Here is a 13,591-nt window from a genome sequence, read left to right on the forward strand (position 1 = left end):
TTAATGCTGATTCAAGTCCAGTTACAATCGGTATCGCTCCCTATGCCTGTGAATTTCCTAACTTGAGCTGCATGTGGAAGCCAAGCTCTGCAGACTGCCTGATAAAAAGCTGGACTGTCCTTTGGGATGAAGCAGAGTCTCCATCCTTGAAAATTTGATAACACTTTGCATTAGGGATATCAGAAATACCCTTCTATTATCCACTGCCACCTTGGATCTTTGTCAATCTTGGTTTACAATTTCTCTCATGCCTCCAACACTTTCAGCAATGCTCAGTGATTAATTCGGGCCAACTTCTCTGGAATCCTCATAATGAACATCATTTTTAAGCTCACCTTGTTGACTGACAGTGACAATAATAGCACTTCAACTTTTGTCACTGACTTAATCAGTTAAAAGGTGGAGTATGAGTGTCTTGCGCTTAAAAATATAAAAAGGACTTTCAGTTGTCCTGCCAGTTTAAAGAAATTACACACAGGCATTATCAGCAAGGCTGGTAAGATGAATGCAGCAAAGGCAAAAGAACAGGACAGCTTCAGGCACTGAAACTGTACTTCTGAAGCCTCCCGTGCCCTTACCCAAAGTGCAAACTTTGCTGTCATCTATAAATCAAGCAGTTTATGAGGCTGCAGTATTTACACTCTAATTAAAAAAATCATAAAGCCAGACCCCTTCAGTTTGTAAAAAGAAGAACTCAGGATCTGCTACTGAAACGTGGCGTTAATCAGTAACTCCTAATGATCTGCTCCATAGCCTTAGAGGTTACATGCTTATTCAGCTACACATAACAAACAAGATAATGAGAGAAAGTGGGAGAAGTGAAGAGAATACATTACAGCAAATGCACGGTTTGCTACCAACAGGCTCTATTCCTGACCCCTCCAAACCTCACATCACATTTTGTTTTCTCATTTCCAAAAGACAACAGATTTATAACATAAAGCTTTGATAACACATTACATACAGAATGATCCTGAGATGTTTTCCGTGTGTGTAACCGCTGCAGAAGCCAAATATAGCCCCAGAGAAACACCTGCTTTTACCTTTATATGGTCAGAACTCCAGTCCCCTCCACATTAATGAAAAATGAGCCTTAAGAGTCAGTGTTTTCACGTGAGTTTCTCTGAATTCATTAGGGAAACAGCTGATTTCTGAATCTGCCATTTTCTGCTTATGTAGTCAAAAAAGAGCTCTCTAGCAAAGACAGGAAAAATCCAAGCACTGTACAATACTGGAGATAAAAATTACAAAACAATACATCAGCTATAATTAGTGCTCCTAATTTTACACTTAAAACAGCATTTATAATTTAAACTGCCTCACAAAAATAATCAGATGGGGCTTGGCACTCCCACTGTGTGCTAAAGCAGCCCCTCTCCCTGCCACATACAAAGCTGCATGTTGAGTTTCACAAGGCTTCTCTCTTTTCCAGAACCAATAGCTGGGAGATATGAGCTGGGACAGGCAGCCCCTGAAGACAGTCTCTTTTGTGGCACTTTCACAATGTGGCCAGCCCACACCAAGGCCTCACTCAGACTTCTCATCTTGCATCCACAGTTTTGTAGCTCTCACTGGCTCAGGGTGAAAAAGACAGAAGGCAGAGATTTAACCCCCTGGTATGGGCTGGGGAAAAAAAAAAGCAATGTCTGCAATCTGTCGGTCACACCAAGATTTTAATTCTTTTCTTTCCTTTTCCTTTTTTTTTCCCCTTGAAGTTGACCATGGGTACAAAACTGCATGTGAAAAATTACAGACTTTATTTTTCAAAACCCTCCTTCTTATTCTTCTCCTCAAGTTGTTTGACCATCTAAAAAGAATCAAGAAATAGTTGTTTTAGGTGAATATGAGTTGGCTTATTTCTGTCACCAGTAATATGATGCTATCCAGAATGTATCATTAAAAAGACTCAACTAAATTACAGTTTTTACTCAGGTATTCCCAGCTCATATATTTTTGTCAGTATTTCAGACCGATAAGAATTAATGAGAGTCACAAGTGCATATTTATGTGGCCACAGACACTTAAAACCAGTAATGATTTATCCTGGTTAATAGTGTAAATTAACAAAAAAGCATGCAAAAAAATAGAACGACTTTGGGTATTTTTTTCTTTTCAAGCAGCTTCTGCAGAGGTAATATGGTGCTGTAGTCAGAAATGTAACAGTATATAGGAGGGAGGCCTAACTCCAACAGACTCAGTCTTTAAAACTGATTAAGTTTTAAACTTAAGAACCTCAAGAACCTCAGCGTTATGGTGGGCTTGATCACAGCAATGACTATAAATGATGTGATGTAAAAGGAGAGAAAATAACCACAGTGAAACCAGGTGTGGGTTTACTTCATGAGGACCTTCATGTGCCCTGGGGAAGGGCCCAACAGCTTTCTGCCCCAGCCACTGAAATACTGCGCTGCTCGCCTGCCTCTGTATGGGCAGAAGGATTGCATGGGATGAAGAAGGCAGCTCCATCTCTCCCCGTTATCTATGCCACAGTTGCAGCCACCCTGGCAAAAAAAACCAAAACAAAACCAAAAAATATCAAAAGCAAGCTTGATCTGCTTCAGGGAGCACAGATATATTACTTGAGAAGATGGCAAAAGCTCCATTAATGTACCCTGCTGCTTCCCACCTCTAAAAGAAAAAAATGGGGGGGGAAGCAAAATGCAAGATACTCTGCGCAGTACTTGGAGATAAACTTACTTTTCGAGGTAACAACATACCAACGTACAGATGACATTTCCTAGACATGTATCATTATGCAGATTTTTTCCACACACACACTTCCCAATCACTATCCTTTCTGGATTTTACAAAGTAAGCATGAAAGCTATTGTTCCAAGCCATTTCCAAAGAAAGCAGCTGAATGACATACCATAAAGCATATGGGTCTCATTAACGTAAAATATTGCCTGTTTTAAACAGCCTCTTAGCAAATAACCATACTTAAAAATTTAATTCCATTTTGCAACTCATGCTTTTACTGTTTGGGCTACAGTTTATCTTAATGATTATATTACCATCGCTTGTACTTGTTTTGATGGCAAGGCTGCTGGTGCCAAATCCTTGCAACCTCCTGAAGGAGACTTCCGCCTCCAGATTCAGCGTGGTTCAGGAGAACATTGCTGGAAATAACTTACAAAATTGGCTTTTTTTTTTTTTTTTAATGTGCCTATTTTCATTCAGGGCCAAACATAGCTCCTTGGCAACAAAATGTAATCAAAGCAACTTGCTTCAAAGTTTAGGCATTTTCTGTCATGGCACTGTCTAATGGGCTTCAAACACCACTTTAAAAAAAAAAAAAAAAACAACAAAAAACCACAAAAACCTACACATAACACAAGTCTGTGTAAGTTTCTGCTGGAGTTTCTCAAAGCCAAGGCAGTCCTTTCTTGCTTTTAATGAAATTCCTTTCTATTTCTTCAGGTATGACTCCCCTTGGACATGGAGGGCATATTTTCTCCTTGAGTTAGGACAGCTTATGACAAATAATGATGAGGAATCAATAGACAGGAGGGAAATATTGGGTGAGAGGCTGAATGAATCTCAGAGATAAATTATTGACCACAGGCATGGCCCTCTCTCCTTTCTCTTATATGTTCGTATTCCATCTCACTAACAACCTGAAAGAAAATCAAATATTTTGTTTGGGGGCTTCACTAATATCAGCAACTTTTACTATCTTAATGGCATTTTTATTGATCTCAGCTTTAATGGGAGCTGTATATATTTGATGTTGGTCATTTAAAGTAGATGTGAGTAATAGACTTTCCCAGTGAGGATCATAAAGCAGCCCCTTGTCTGGCAAGCACAGGAAGCAAATAGAAGACAGCATTTAATCTACTGTTCTGCTGCAGTTATCGGGGCTGAGAGGGGAAAAAAAAAAAACGTAAAGATTGGCTGTGTCCCCCCCACCTCGCCCTCCCCGCATGTCGACTCTCAGGCACAGTGGTCATCAGCAAACTAACAACAAAAGGCCATTGGCGCAATGACCTTGGCTGTGGCATCACGCACTGGAGGAAAGAAATGAAGCCATTAGACTGAGGCGGGAGAACAGGTTATAAATCAAGCCATTTCCAATAAGCTGCTGTAATGGTCATCCATCATTGCCAACCACGGCGCACAGCAGACCATGGAGACATTGGAGCTGCTAAAGCTGAGACATAAACAATAATAATCCGGGCTTGATGTTTCAGCCCTTCAGGAAATTTAGGAACATTTGCTTTTCTTTTGTTTGTCAGAGGTGATATTTAAAGCATAAGATGTAATAAATAGAGGACAGTTGACACATCAGTACAGTTTACAAGCACTGCATTCTGGGTGTGATTAAAGATGGGGAGGGGGTGGGAGAAGTTGAATGCCAAAAATATCCAGAGCTTCTGTGATATGCAGTTCTCTTCCCAGCATGATAAATTTAACCTTTTGGGTGCATTACACCTAATTTCTTTCCTTTTCTTTGAAAGCAAAGGTGAATTTCTTCACACATTTTCAATATACTCACATTGCCAAGCAGGTTTTCAGGGGAGGAGGGAAAGCGATTAAAATCTGTAATTAGGTAACATGTGGGTAAGTGGAATTAGATATGCATGGACTGTACATTTTAATAACGTTTTATTGATCATTTCTAGTGGCAGAACATTACAGCAGCTGAACTATTTATGGTGAACATTTCAGGGATAAAAAAAATTATATCTGTGTGCAAACAATTTTTTAAAAACCAAACATGCTTCTAAATTTACACCAGGACAAACAATATAGCATAAAAATTATGTATATGATGCTAAATCTTTCACTACAAACAGAAGAAGCAGTTTTTGAGCTTCAGTGCATGCAATAAACATCAAGTTTATTCTACCAGGAATTTTCACAATTTACTCTTATGCTATGGAATAAGGCAACTTTGCATTGTACACCTTGCATATCCCTATTTATCCCAACATGCTTTATTTGTTTGCCATGAGGATGGCTGCAGTTTTATTAGGCTGAAATGTATTTATCAACATATCTTGTGTCTCACTTTAGTATCAGGAAACACCCTGTGCTGATGGTGGATGGCATTTGGGTGAGGAAGCACAAATGCAGAGCCATGCAAAGAGGTCAGCAATATCCACAGCAGCCCTTTCATAGCAGTCTATTCCCTTCCAAAATACAGAGAGACCCTTTTGCAGTAACAGGGGCAACATATGGTATGTTTAATTACTCTGATAATCATACAACCTGGCGACTGCTACAGGGCTGTAATAGTGGCCAGTGACCCGTGTACACTTAGAGTTTCCATAGAGGCATAGGCGTCAATTCTGGATTCGTGACACTCCCTGAGATTTCCACTTCCTTTTCACCTAATTGAAGACACACACCTGCCACAGATTCCCCAACAAGCAACTAACACGACCTTGTAAGGAGGCCTTCTCTATAAAATAGGATTATAAGAAACAGAAATATATTCCTTTGTAATACACAAGAGACAGAATTCTACCAAAGGACTCCCACCAAACTGCTGAAGAAGCTACTCTGCATTTCCTGTGAAAACATCTGGACTTGGAATAAAGACATGGGGTTCATCCCACCCACTGACACTAGTTGAGAGGCTCTCAGCTCAGTTTAAGGTAGTCCCTCAATCATCAGTAGAAAGAGGCACACACCTCTAGTGAGAGACATGCCCTGTCTTATGCATCTGAGTGCATCATGTGGGATGACTTGCCACACAGGGACACCCATCTCTCTCCATGGACTACAGCAGTTGAGATGACTCACTAGCTACATCTTCAGCAACCAGGAGAAGGTGGAATGAGTTGTTTCAAGGCAACTGAGAACACATATCATCTTTAGCAAGTAATTTGATTGTCTCTTTTCTATCATGGCACAGACAGAACACGAGGCACAGAACCTATGGCAGGTTTCTCCAGCCTTTTTATGGGTGTAGTGCAACAGGGCAAAAGACAGGGTGCAGCCGATGTGTTGTTTCTGCCCCAAAATCAAACTTCTTCACAAGATAAATATCTTCAGTGTCGGCAGGGACCACCTAAAATACTCCCTAGAGACTGACAAATTTCTCCTGGCCCACTAGCAAAACCTAAGCCCAGTAAGGACCATATTGCCTATCTTGTCTGGTCCATACATGAGTAAGGTGGAAAAGACACTTTCCTCTGCCCTCTTCTTCCCCCAGTGCACCATACAAGGCAGGCCAGAATTTTTATCCTTCCGCTGTAAAGTATAATACCTGGTTTAAAATTATATTACAAGCCATTAATACAAACGGAGGGTTTGGGAGGATTTTATAACCCACAAGAGATGACACTTATAGGTTATGATGTCATTCAAACCACTTGATAATATACTGTACTACCTTGCAATATTCCAAAAGCAGCTATTAAACTAAATATAGATGAGGAGCATGTTGCTACAACAACACAAAATATTGTGAACAGCAGTTCTCAGAAATATATGGCTGCAAACCTGATTTTTATTTATTTATTTAGTAACTTTTTTTCAGCTGGGGTAAAAACAACTGCTTTGGTCCTCTACGGGTGCTTACACTGTGGATTGAATTTAAAATCACTACAGTGAAAAAAATAAAAGGCCAAACACTGAGGTAATTCTAGGAAAAAAAGTCTTTGATGTATGTAAACTACAACACTCTTAGACAGAAATAAATCAGTCATGGCCATTTAAGGTAATTCAGTTGCATTACCTTTCTTTTCATACCAAACTTAAGAGCAATAAAAAGAAAAAATGTAAATACTAGTTCCTACACTTTTGTAAGTCACTATTATCAAAACAGAGTGCTTTAATTATATTTCAAGACTAGGGTACGGGCTGGGTGACAAGATTTACTGGAGGTCAACGTGAGCAATAACCATTTTTCTTCCCAATGAAAAATAATACCATCAACGGGAGTTGTTAAGAACTACTAAAATTGCTGAATTTAAATGCTTCTGTAGGCTACTTAATCAGAGATGTTTGGTCATTCTTGTTCTAGATGAAGATATAAAACAGTTACCAATCATGACGATGATTTTTATTATTTTATATTATTCTTTATATTTAAAACTACTGTAGTATGAACGGGTGGATCTTAGCCAAATACATCCTTCTCCTAAAGAGTGTAAGGTTTTGGGGAAACAGCCTGAGAAGGCTGTGCCTCCATGCTTTCCTAGAAAGACTTTACAGAAAAGGGGAACAAAACCACTTCAACCGCTGTGCTGGAAGGAAGGATGGATCCCTACCAAACAAAAGATGACTCCAGTGGAGCCAGACCTCTGATGTAGGGGGTCAGCAAAACAAGGGTTCCTCCAGGGCTAGGTATAAACCCACGGTTGGAGTCAGGAGGACAAATCCCATTTTCAGCGGTGGGCTTTCCAGTAGGCACCAAACCTCATCTTTCAAATCCAACAAAACTCCTCAGCCACATGAATCACACAGGGGATTTCAAGCGCAGTATTTGACCCCGACTCTCGAACAGGAGTATTGCCCAAGTAGGTCAAGAACGTGAAGTATTTAAGAGGGCCTTAAATCACCAGAGTTTGGTTTCTTGGCTTTGGTGTTGAACAAAACAAAATCCACCTTCTCAGCTGAATGTAGCAGCCTGACATGCACTGGCCAAAGCAGGGCACTGTGATGCATTTTTTTACAGTTCAGCTGAATATTCTCTCCCACAATTAAACATCTGAACATGTTTTAATACAAACGTAATAGATTGTTTTCTCATGAGCTGCTTTTTAAAGCCTTGTTTATAATAAATATTTATAAGTATTTATAAATAAAATATTAATTGCTTAAAATGACATTTTAATGTGGTGCTACACATCCAAGGAACGCTGGGTTACATGATGTGATCTCAGTTTGGGATTTGTGAACTTAGAGGCAGTTACAGCAACCAGCGAGAGTGTTATGAATAACCCCTGCATCAAGAACCTTCAAACTGAGTTGAGTAAAAGTAGTAAGTAAAGAGGCTACGCTGAGGGACAGTATTCCCCTACCTGTAAAGCTACAGAAAGGAGTAACGACAGTGATCTGGATGGAGAACTGTACTTAAGAGGTTCATGGCTTTATAGGTCTATGACTGGTAGAGTTACAAGTCAGGGTTCTGGTGACAATGAGAGGAGAAAGAAACCATTTAAATCAGGAGATCAGCTAACACCCTTTGTTTTCTGTTCACAGTGATGCGTCAACATCTTTCAGGAGAAACAGCAGTTGAAGAATTAGAGTCTGAATACAGGAGCTCCTGCAGCTTACTACTGACCTTACGTCATGATCGTCCAATATTTCATCATGCCACAAAACAGTATGCATGTCCCAACCCCAAAGCAACTGCACTGTACCTGTTCTTCAGGCAAGCACAGTTTGAGCAAGGACTGAGTGAAACAGTTGGTGGGTTCCTTGAGAGATAAAGGAAACTCCAAACATTATTACTACTTCCCTTAAGCGTGTACATCATCAGTAGTGTTCTTTCAAAAGCACTCGCTGTTTGGCTAAATGTGCTTTCCGTGTCACAAAAGCAGACAGTTGGTATTTCAAATATAGTTATTAATTGAACCCTACAAAATATACCTCTCTATCTAGGAAAAAGTTTCACATGCAGACAAGCACATAATATCTCAATACCACTAGTTTTCATCAACAAAATATTCCAGAGGCCTTCCCGTTACTATTTCACCTCTAGGCTGTTCAAAAGAATTAACCCTATGTACACTGTCTGCCAAAAAGAAACCAAAACCACATTTTCATTTCTTTTGTTCCATCTTAGTTGTAAGTGTTCAGCACAGACTGTATGCTGGGTCTGAAAGAATTACAGCCACACACTACTCATGACAGCTGGAGGAAAGCACTGCATTTGGATACAAATGACAAGTGTGGTAAGGTCCACAACGCACCTTCAAAGGGTGCCAGTGTCAATTACCTCCAAGCTTCTCCAACAGTTTCTGACAGGGCAGTGAGAAAGTACCATATTTAATCTACTTAAAGCTAGACTGGACAAAGCGTTAGAAAATATACTGTACAGGGATAAAAATTTGCGTCGGCAAGGGCAGGGATGAGATGATCTAACGCAGAACTTCTCCATCTCTGATTTTTATGATTCTCTGATATAAATGCACAAATGACAGGTCCGAGGAACAACTATGAACACTTCTTTGGATATAATAGACCAACGGGATAATTTGCAATGAAGTTCATTGCATAGAAGGGGTACATACAAACTGAAATAAGGAGACAACAAATAAATAATTCTACTGCTTCTATGTGAGAATCTGGGGGACAGATATTTCTGGAAAGGTTCTTCAACTTGAATTAACGCCTTTACAAAGGACACTCTTGGTGGAATAAAATAGGAAAGAACCATGCAGAGATCCCAATATTTGGGGTCATCATTTGGGGTCAAACTTTCCAAGCAGGCAGCCAAAACATAATCCATCATCATGACCCATTTGCCTTTAACAAACACCTGAAACCGCAGACAGGCCTTCTCAACAGCCTGTTGGAGTGAAAGGGCTGAGAGGGGCAGCTTACAGGATGCTGGTGAAGGATGTGAGTCACCACGTTGAAGTCAGTGCAATGACTCACATCTTTCTAAGCTGGTCATAGATCCAAGTAGCTTGTCGAACCAGTGGCCACAAATGGAGGCATGGGATTTGTCAAAGTAAATGCCAAAGTTCATGAGATGATTTTGAGAATTTGACCTTTCAGTCTACTTCGCTTCACAGTGTAAGCCAGCCATTGACTCCAGTGGGCCTTATACCTGACCTGAACATGGCCTGACAGGAGCCAAAATTTTTACTAAAGACTTCTTGAAGTCTACTGTGCTGCTGGCAGGTGTGGCGACACATACAAGCTAGCAATTAACTTTTGGGGTAACTAGGTCAGTTCAATGCCAACTACTGAGTAATATGATCTTGCACAATATATTGCTGCCTCACAAAGCTATTACTAGTGACAAGAAACCACATCATTACATGTGGTCATCTGCAAACCTCAAGGAAGACTTCAGGGAAGAGCAAGCTGCTGTTTAAAGAACTATCAATGAGCACATGCTGAATAATTTCACTCCTTTTACGCACATCATGCCTGCTTTCTGTGGTCAAGAATTATCTTACTTCTTTACAGTATGCAAAAAGGAGTTTGGATAATGGCTTGTGTTTGTTGAAGGGATGTGATTAGCATACAAATAGTTGATATTCAGAGGCATTTGTATTTAATCAATCTGGGAAAATAAATCAGAGCAAGACACACTTAAGTCCCTATTATCACCATCCTCTTCAGACATCTCTTAACTCTAAGGTTTGCACACTTGAAGCAGGTAGGGCTCCCACCCCAGGGATGGAGGTGCGGACACTTGGCTGCCCCCACCCCCCCACCTTTTCTCCATAAGCAGCACTACAATTACAGACAGACACCACTAAAGCACAAGGTTGCTTCTCACATTACTATCTTCAGGGTGACATGCACAGAGAGAGACTGGGTAACAGACATGTGACTGAAATACCTGCCATCCTCTCCTTGGTATCACCATGAGCGTAAATCAAGTACAAAAAACCCCAAAAAACCAAAACGTGATAGAGTGGAAATATATTGCTAAACTAAGACAAAAATTTAAAAGCCTGTTAAGGAACCCTTCCCAACTACTTTGTGACGTAAAGGAGTATTGGGATTGCCAGAACTGTCGGTGAAAATATTTTCAAATCAAAGTAACGATACAAAGACAAACAAAAAAGAAACTTCAATTTTGTGCTCTTCCTGACTCTTTCTTCATCTTCCTTCTCAAGTATGAAACTTAGCCTTGAGATGATTCAACATATGCCAAAAAATATTTTTAAAAATCCACTAGTTCTAATTCTTACTTACCTGATTTTATATAATGCTATTTTAATGTCATCATAGCTTTGACAAGCTATGAAGAACAAGCTTCAAGAACCTACCTGTTTAGAAATTTCACACAGATTTTTCCTTTGCTATCTCCACCTGATAGATATTATCTTTGTGATACTTCCCCTGAAACCCTGACGAGCTAAAGCAAACTCACTCTGACAGAAGGATTTTTGAAGGTGTTATTTTAATCTTAAGGTTTACATACCTGACAGAGGATAACACGTTCATCGCCTTTACTATTGTTCACAGATTCTTTTTTCCAAAGTCTACACATAGGTCTCAAGGGTTCTTGCTCCTCAAGGCAAATTACCTCTAAGTGTTTAGGTTCACCTCCAGCTCTGCATTTCTTTACTTTTCATACGCCTCTTTCTTTGTGGTTTTCTTCCTCTGTTTTCCTTATTTTCAACTCCTGACCAGGACCCTTAAAGGAAAGAAGAAAAGACACTTAGATACTGTGGTGATGGGTGACCTTATAAAAACACAGATAAACAGACAGGAGGAGTATTGTAATGTTTCCTTCACACTGTTTGACTGTGTTACAGCTGGATGAAAACTTTTGTTCTACAAATAAATAAAACCTTTCAAACGTTACTTTGGCCCTAGCCTTGTTCCCAGTCATGTAGCTGAGGATAGGACCTGTGTCCTCATGGGCCCTTCACCTAGTCAAGGGCTGATTACAAACCAGTTAATGGAGAGGTATCACTACAGCTGATTGATCAATTCTTCCATACAATAGATGATGTGGTGCAAAGATTATGAGCTTTGGTTTAGGCAAATTATTTTGGGGTTTCAAAACCATAATCCTACTCTTTACTCTCTCCAGCCTTTGAACATAGTAATTTCTTACCATTACAATACATTTCAAAGCATTTTCAGTGCTTTAGTTGGGACTGTTTTGTGACAGCAAAAAGAAAAGTTTTCAGAAAACAAAGGAAAAACAGTAAGAATTTGTTTAAAAGAAGAAAAAAACTACGTTTAAGTTTTATACTATGTTTAAACTATGTTCAAAAGTTTACTAGTTTAAACTACATTAAGCGAAGATGTTTAAGTTCAACACCAATTGTAATGATATAACTATCTTCTGAATAGAGCTTGTAACATAGTACAAGGACCTTAAAGATTATTTAACAACTCATGGGTCATTTCTCTCAGTTCTGCCAAGAAGCCTTTAAAAATCTTACATATACAAATAACAACCTTGTGTTCATGCAAATGAAGATGTTTTTAGCAGGCAATCTTCCTCTTTCTTCTTCTAAAGACCTCATACAAATTAGCAAGATCTGTACAAACCATTATCTTTCTGAGGCCAAGAACAGGATCCTGCAGCTCCCATGCTTTGGAAAATAATTCATCTGCATTGCCCACTCAGAGCCCTGGAGAGGCAGGCATTGGAGCAGCCAAAATAGTGCATCAAGAGACACAATTTGTGACACTTTAGAGAAGGCAAAGAGGAGGGGCGGGGGGAAGGCAACAAAAGAACCAGAAAGGAAGCAGAAGCTGAGGGAAAAGGCCAAGCCTGCTTTCTCTGAGAAAAATCCAGGCAGTCCAATGCACAGGGTTATTCTACCATGTCTGGAGATAAGGAGACGAGCCCAGTAACACCCTTGTGAAATACAACTAGAAATTCAGCCAGAGACAGCATTGATTTTTTTTTTCTCCTCCCCCTATCCCCCCAGCACAGAAGACACATGTGTTTAGATCAACTCATGCCCTTACTGAGTCTTGAGCAGAGAAGGGCCTGACTTAAGTACCTTTCATGCAGTCTGCAGAATTCCTGCACACACTCTGGGCAGATTACTGGGATAAATTAAGACTCAGCCTCTGCCCTTAACCTATAAGACAATTCACCCCCATTGTATTAAGTGGTTTTAAAAAAAAAAAAAAAAAAGGATCCAACAGACTTGCAACAAATCTTTCTAACCGCTAGGTTAACACTGCATGTGATGTTTGTATGACAGATCATGACGGGAGGTGACAGACTTTCAGACCTTGGCTGAGAAGTAAGATCAGCTGGAGGTAGATGATTTCTGTCAATAGGTGAGCTTCACGCAGCCAAAAGAGTGATGACCTGAAGCTAGGCAGGGATTTTTATTTTCTTCTATTGTATCTCTGTGTGTACATGTTCAGTTTGGTTTTTTTTTAATCCACGAAGTAGCAGAAATAGACAGCAGCCTTTAAAAGCGTGAATTATAAATGCCTTTGATCTGCTGGAGGACACGGAAAAACTCATTATGTGGAATTTGGGCAGTGGATAAGACAACTGCCCAAGATACAGTGTTCTTCCTGACCTAGCCCTGTCCTCATCTTTCATCTCACACACTACATCGACCCCTGCCTCCACTCCACACAGAGTGCCAGTCTCCCACCACCCATTTGTCAAACCTTCCAACCAGCACCTTCTGTGTCATGCCACCTCCTAGGCACTGGATGAATTCCCTGTAAAACTCCACAAGGTCAGTGACTATATTATCCTGCTTTACATCCCTCCTTAAAATCAACCCATGATGTGACCCTTGGGCAGTGTGGGACATTAGCAAAGCAGGCGGTGTGCTAAGGTGGCTCCTAAGAATGCTGGCTGAGCTCTGCTGTCATCCCTTGGAGCTCCCTCACTTGCTCCATGTTCACCAACACTCACTTTTGGGCCTGAGCCGGTGCATCTGCATTGCTTTGTGGACAGCCCAGGTTGGGTGCATGCTCTCTTTGGGGACATTCCTCAATGACATGCTTCCCTTTG

The 13,591-nt window shown here is 40.3% G+C and overlaps 1 long non-coding RNA gene across 1 annotated transcript in view; it reads right to left on the bottom strand.

Annotated features, from left to right (window-relative positions):
• Nucleotides 1-13,591, bottom strand: part of LOC142055030 (uncharacterized) — a 275,522-nt gene that overhangs the window by 169,020 nt on the left and 92,911 nt on the right. The window contains exon 2 of the long non-coding RNA XR_012659779.1: nt 11,063-11,278. This is a non-coding gene — a long non-coding RNA (uncharacterized LOC142055030). The remainder of the gene's footprint in view (nt 1-11,062; nt 11,279-13,591) is intronic.

The sequence above is a fragment of the Phalacrocorax aristotelis genome, chromosome 3 (assembly GCF_949628215.1).
Source record: "Phalacrocorax aristotelis chromosome 3, bGulAri2.1, whole genome shotgun sequence".
In the NCBI taxonomy this organism is placed as follows: domain Eukaryota; kingdom Metazoa; phylum Chordata; class Aves; order Suliformes; family Phalacrocoracidae; genus Phalacrocorax; species Phalacrocorax aristotelis.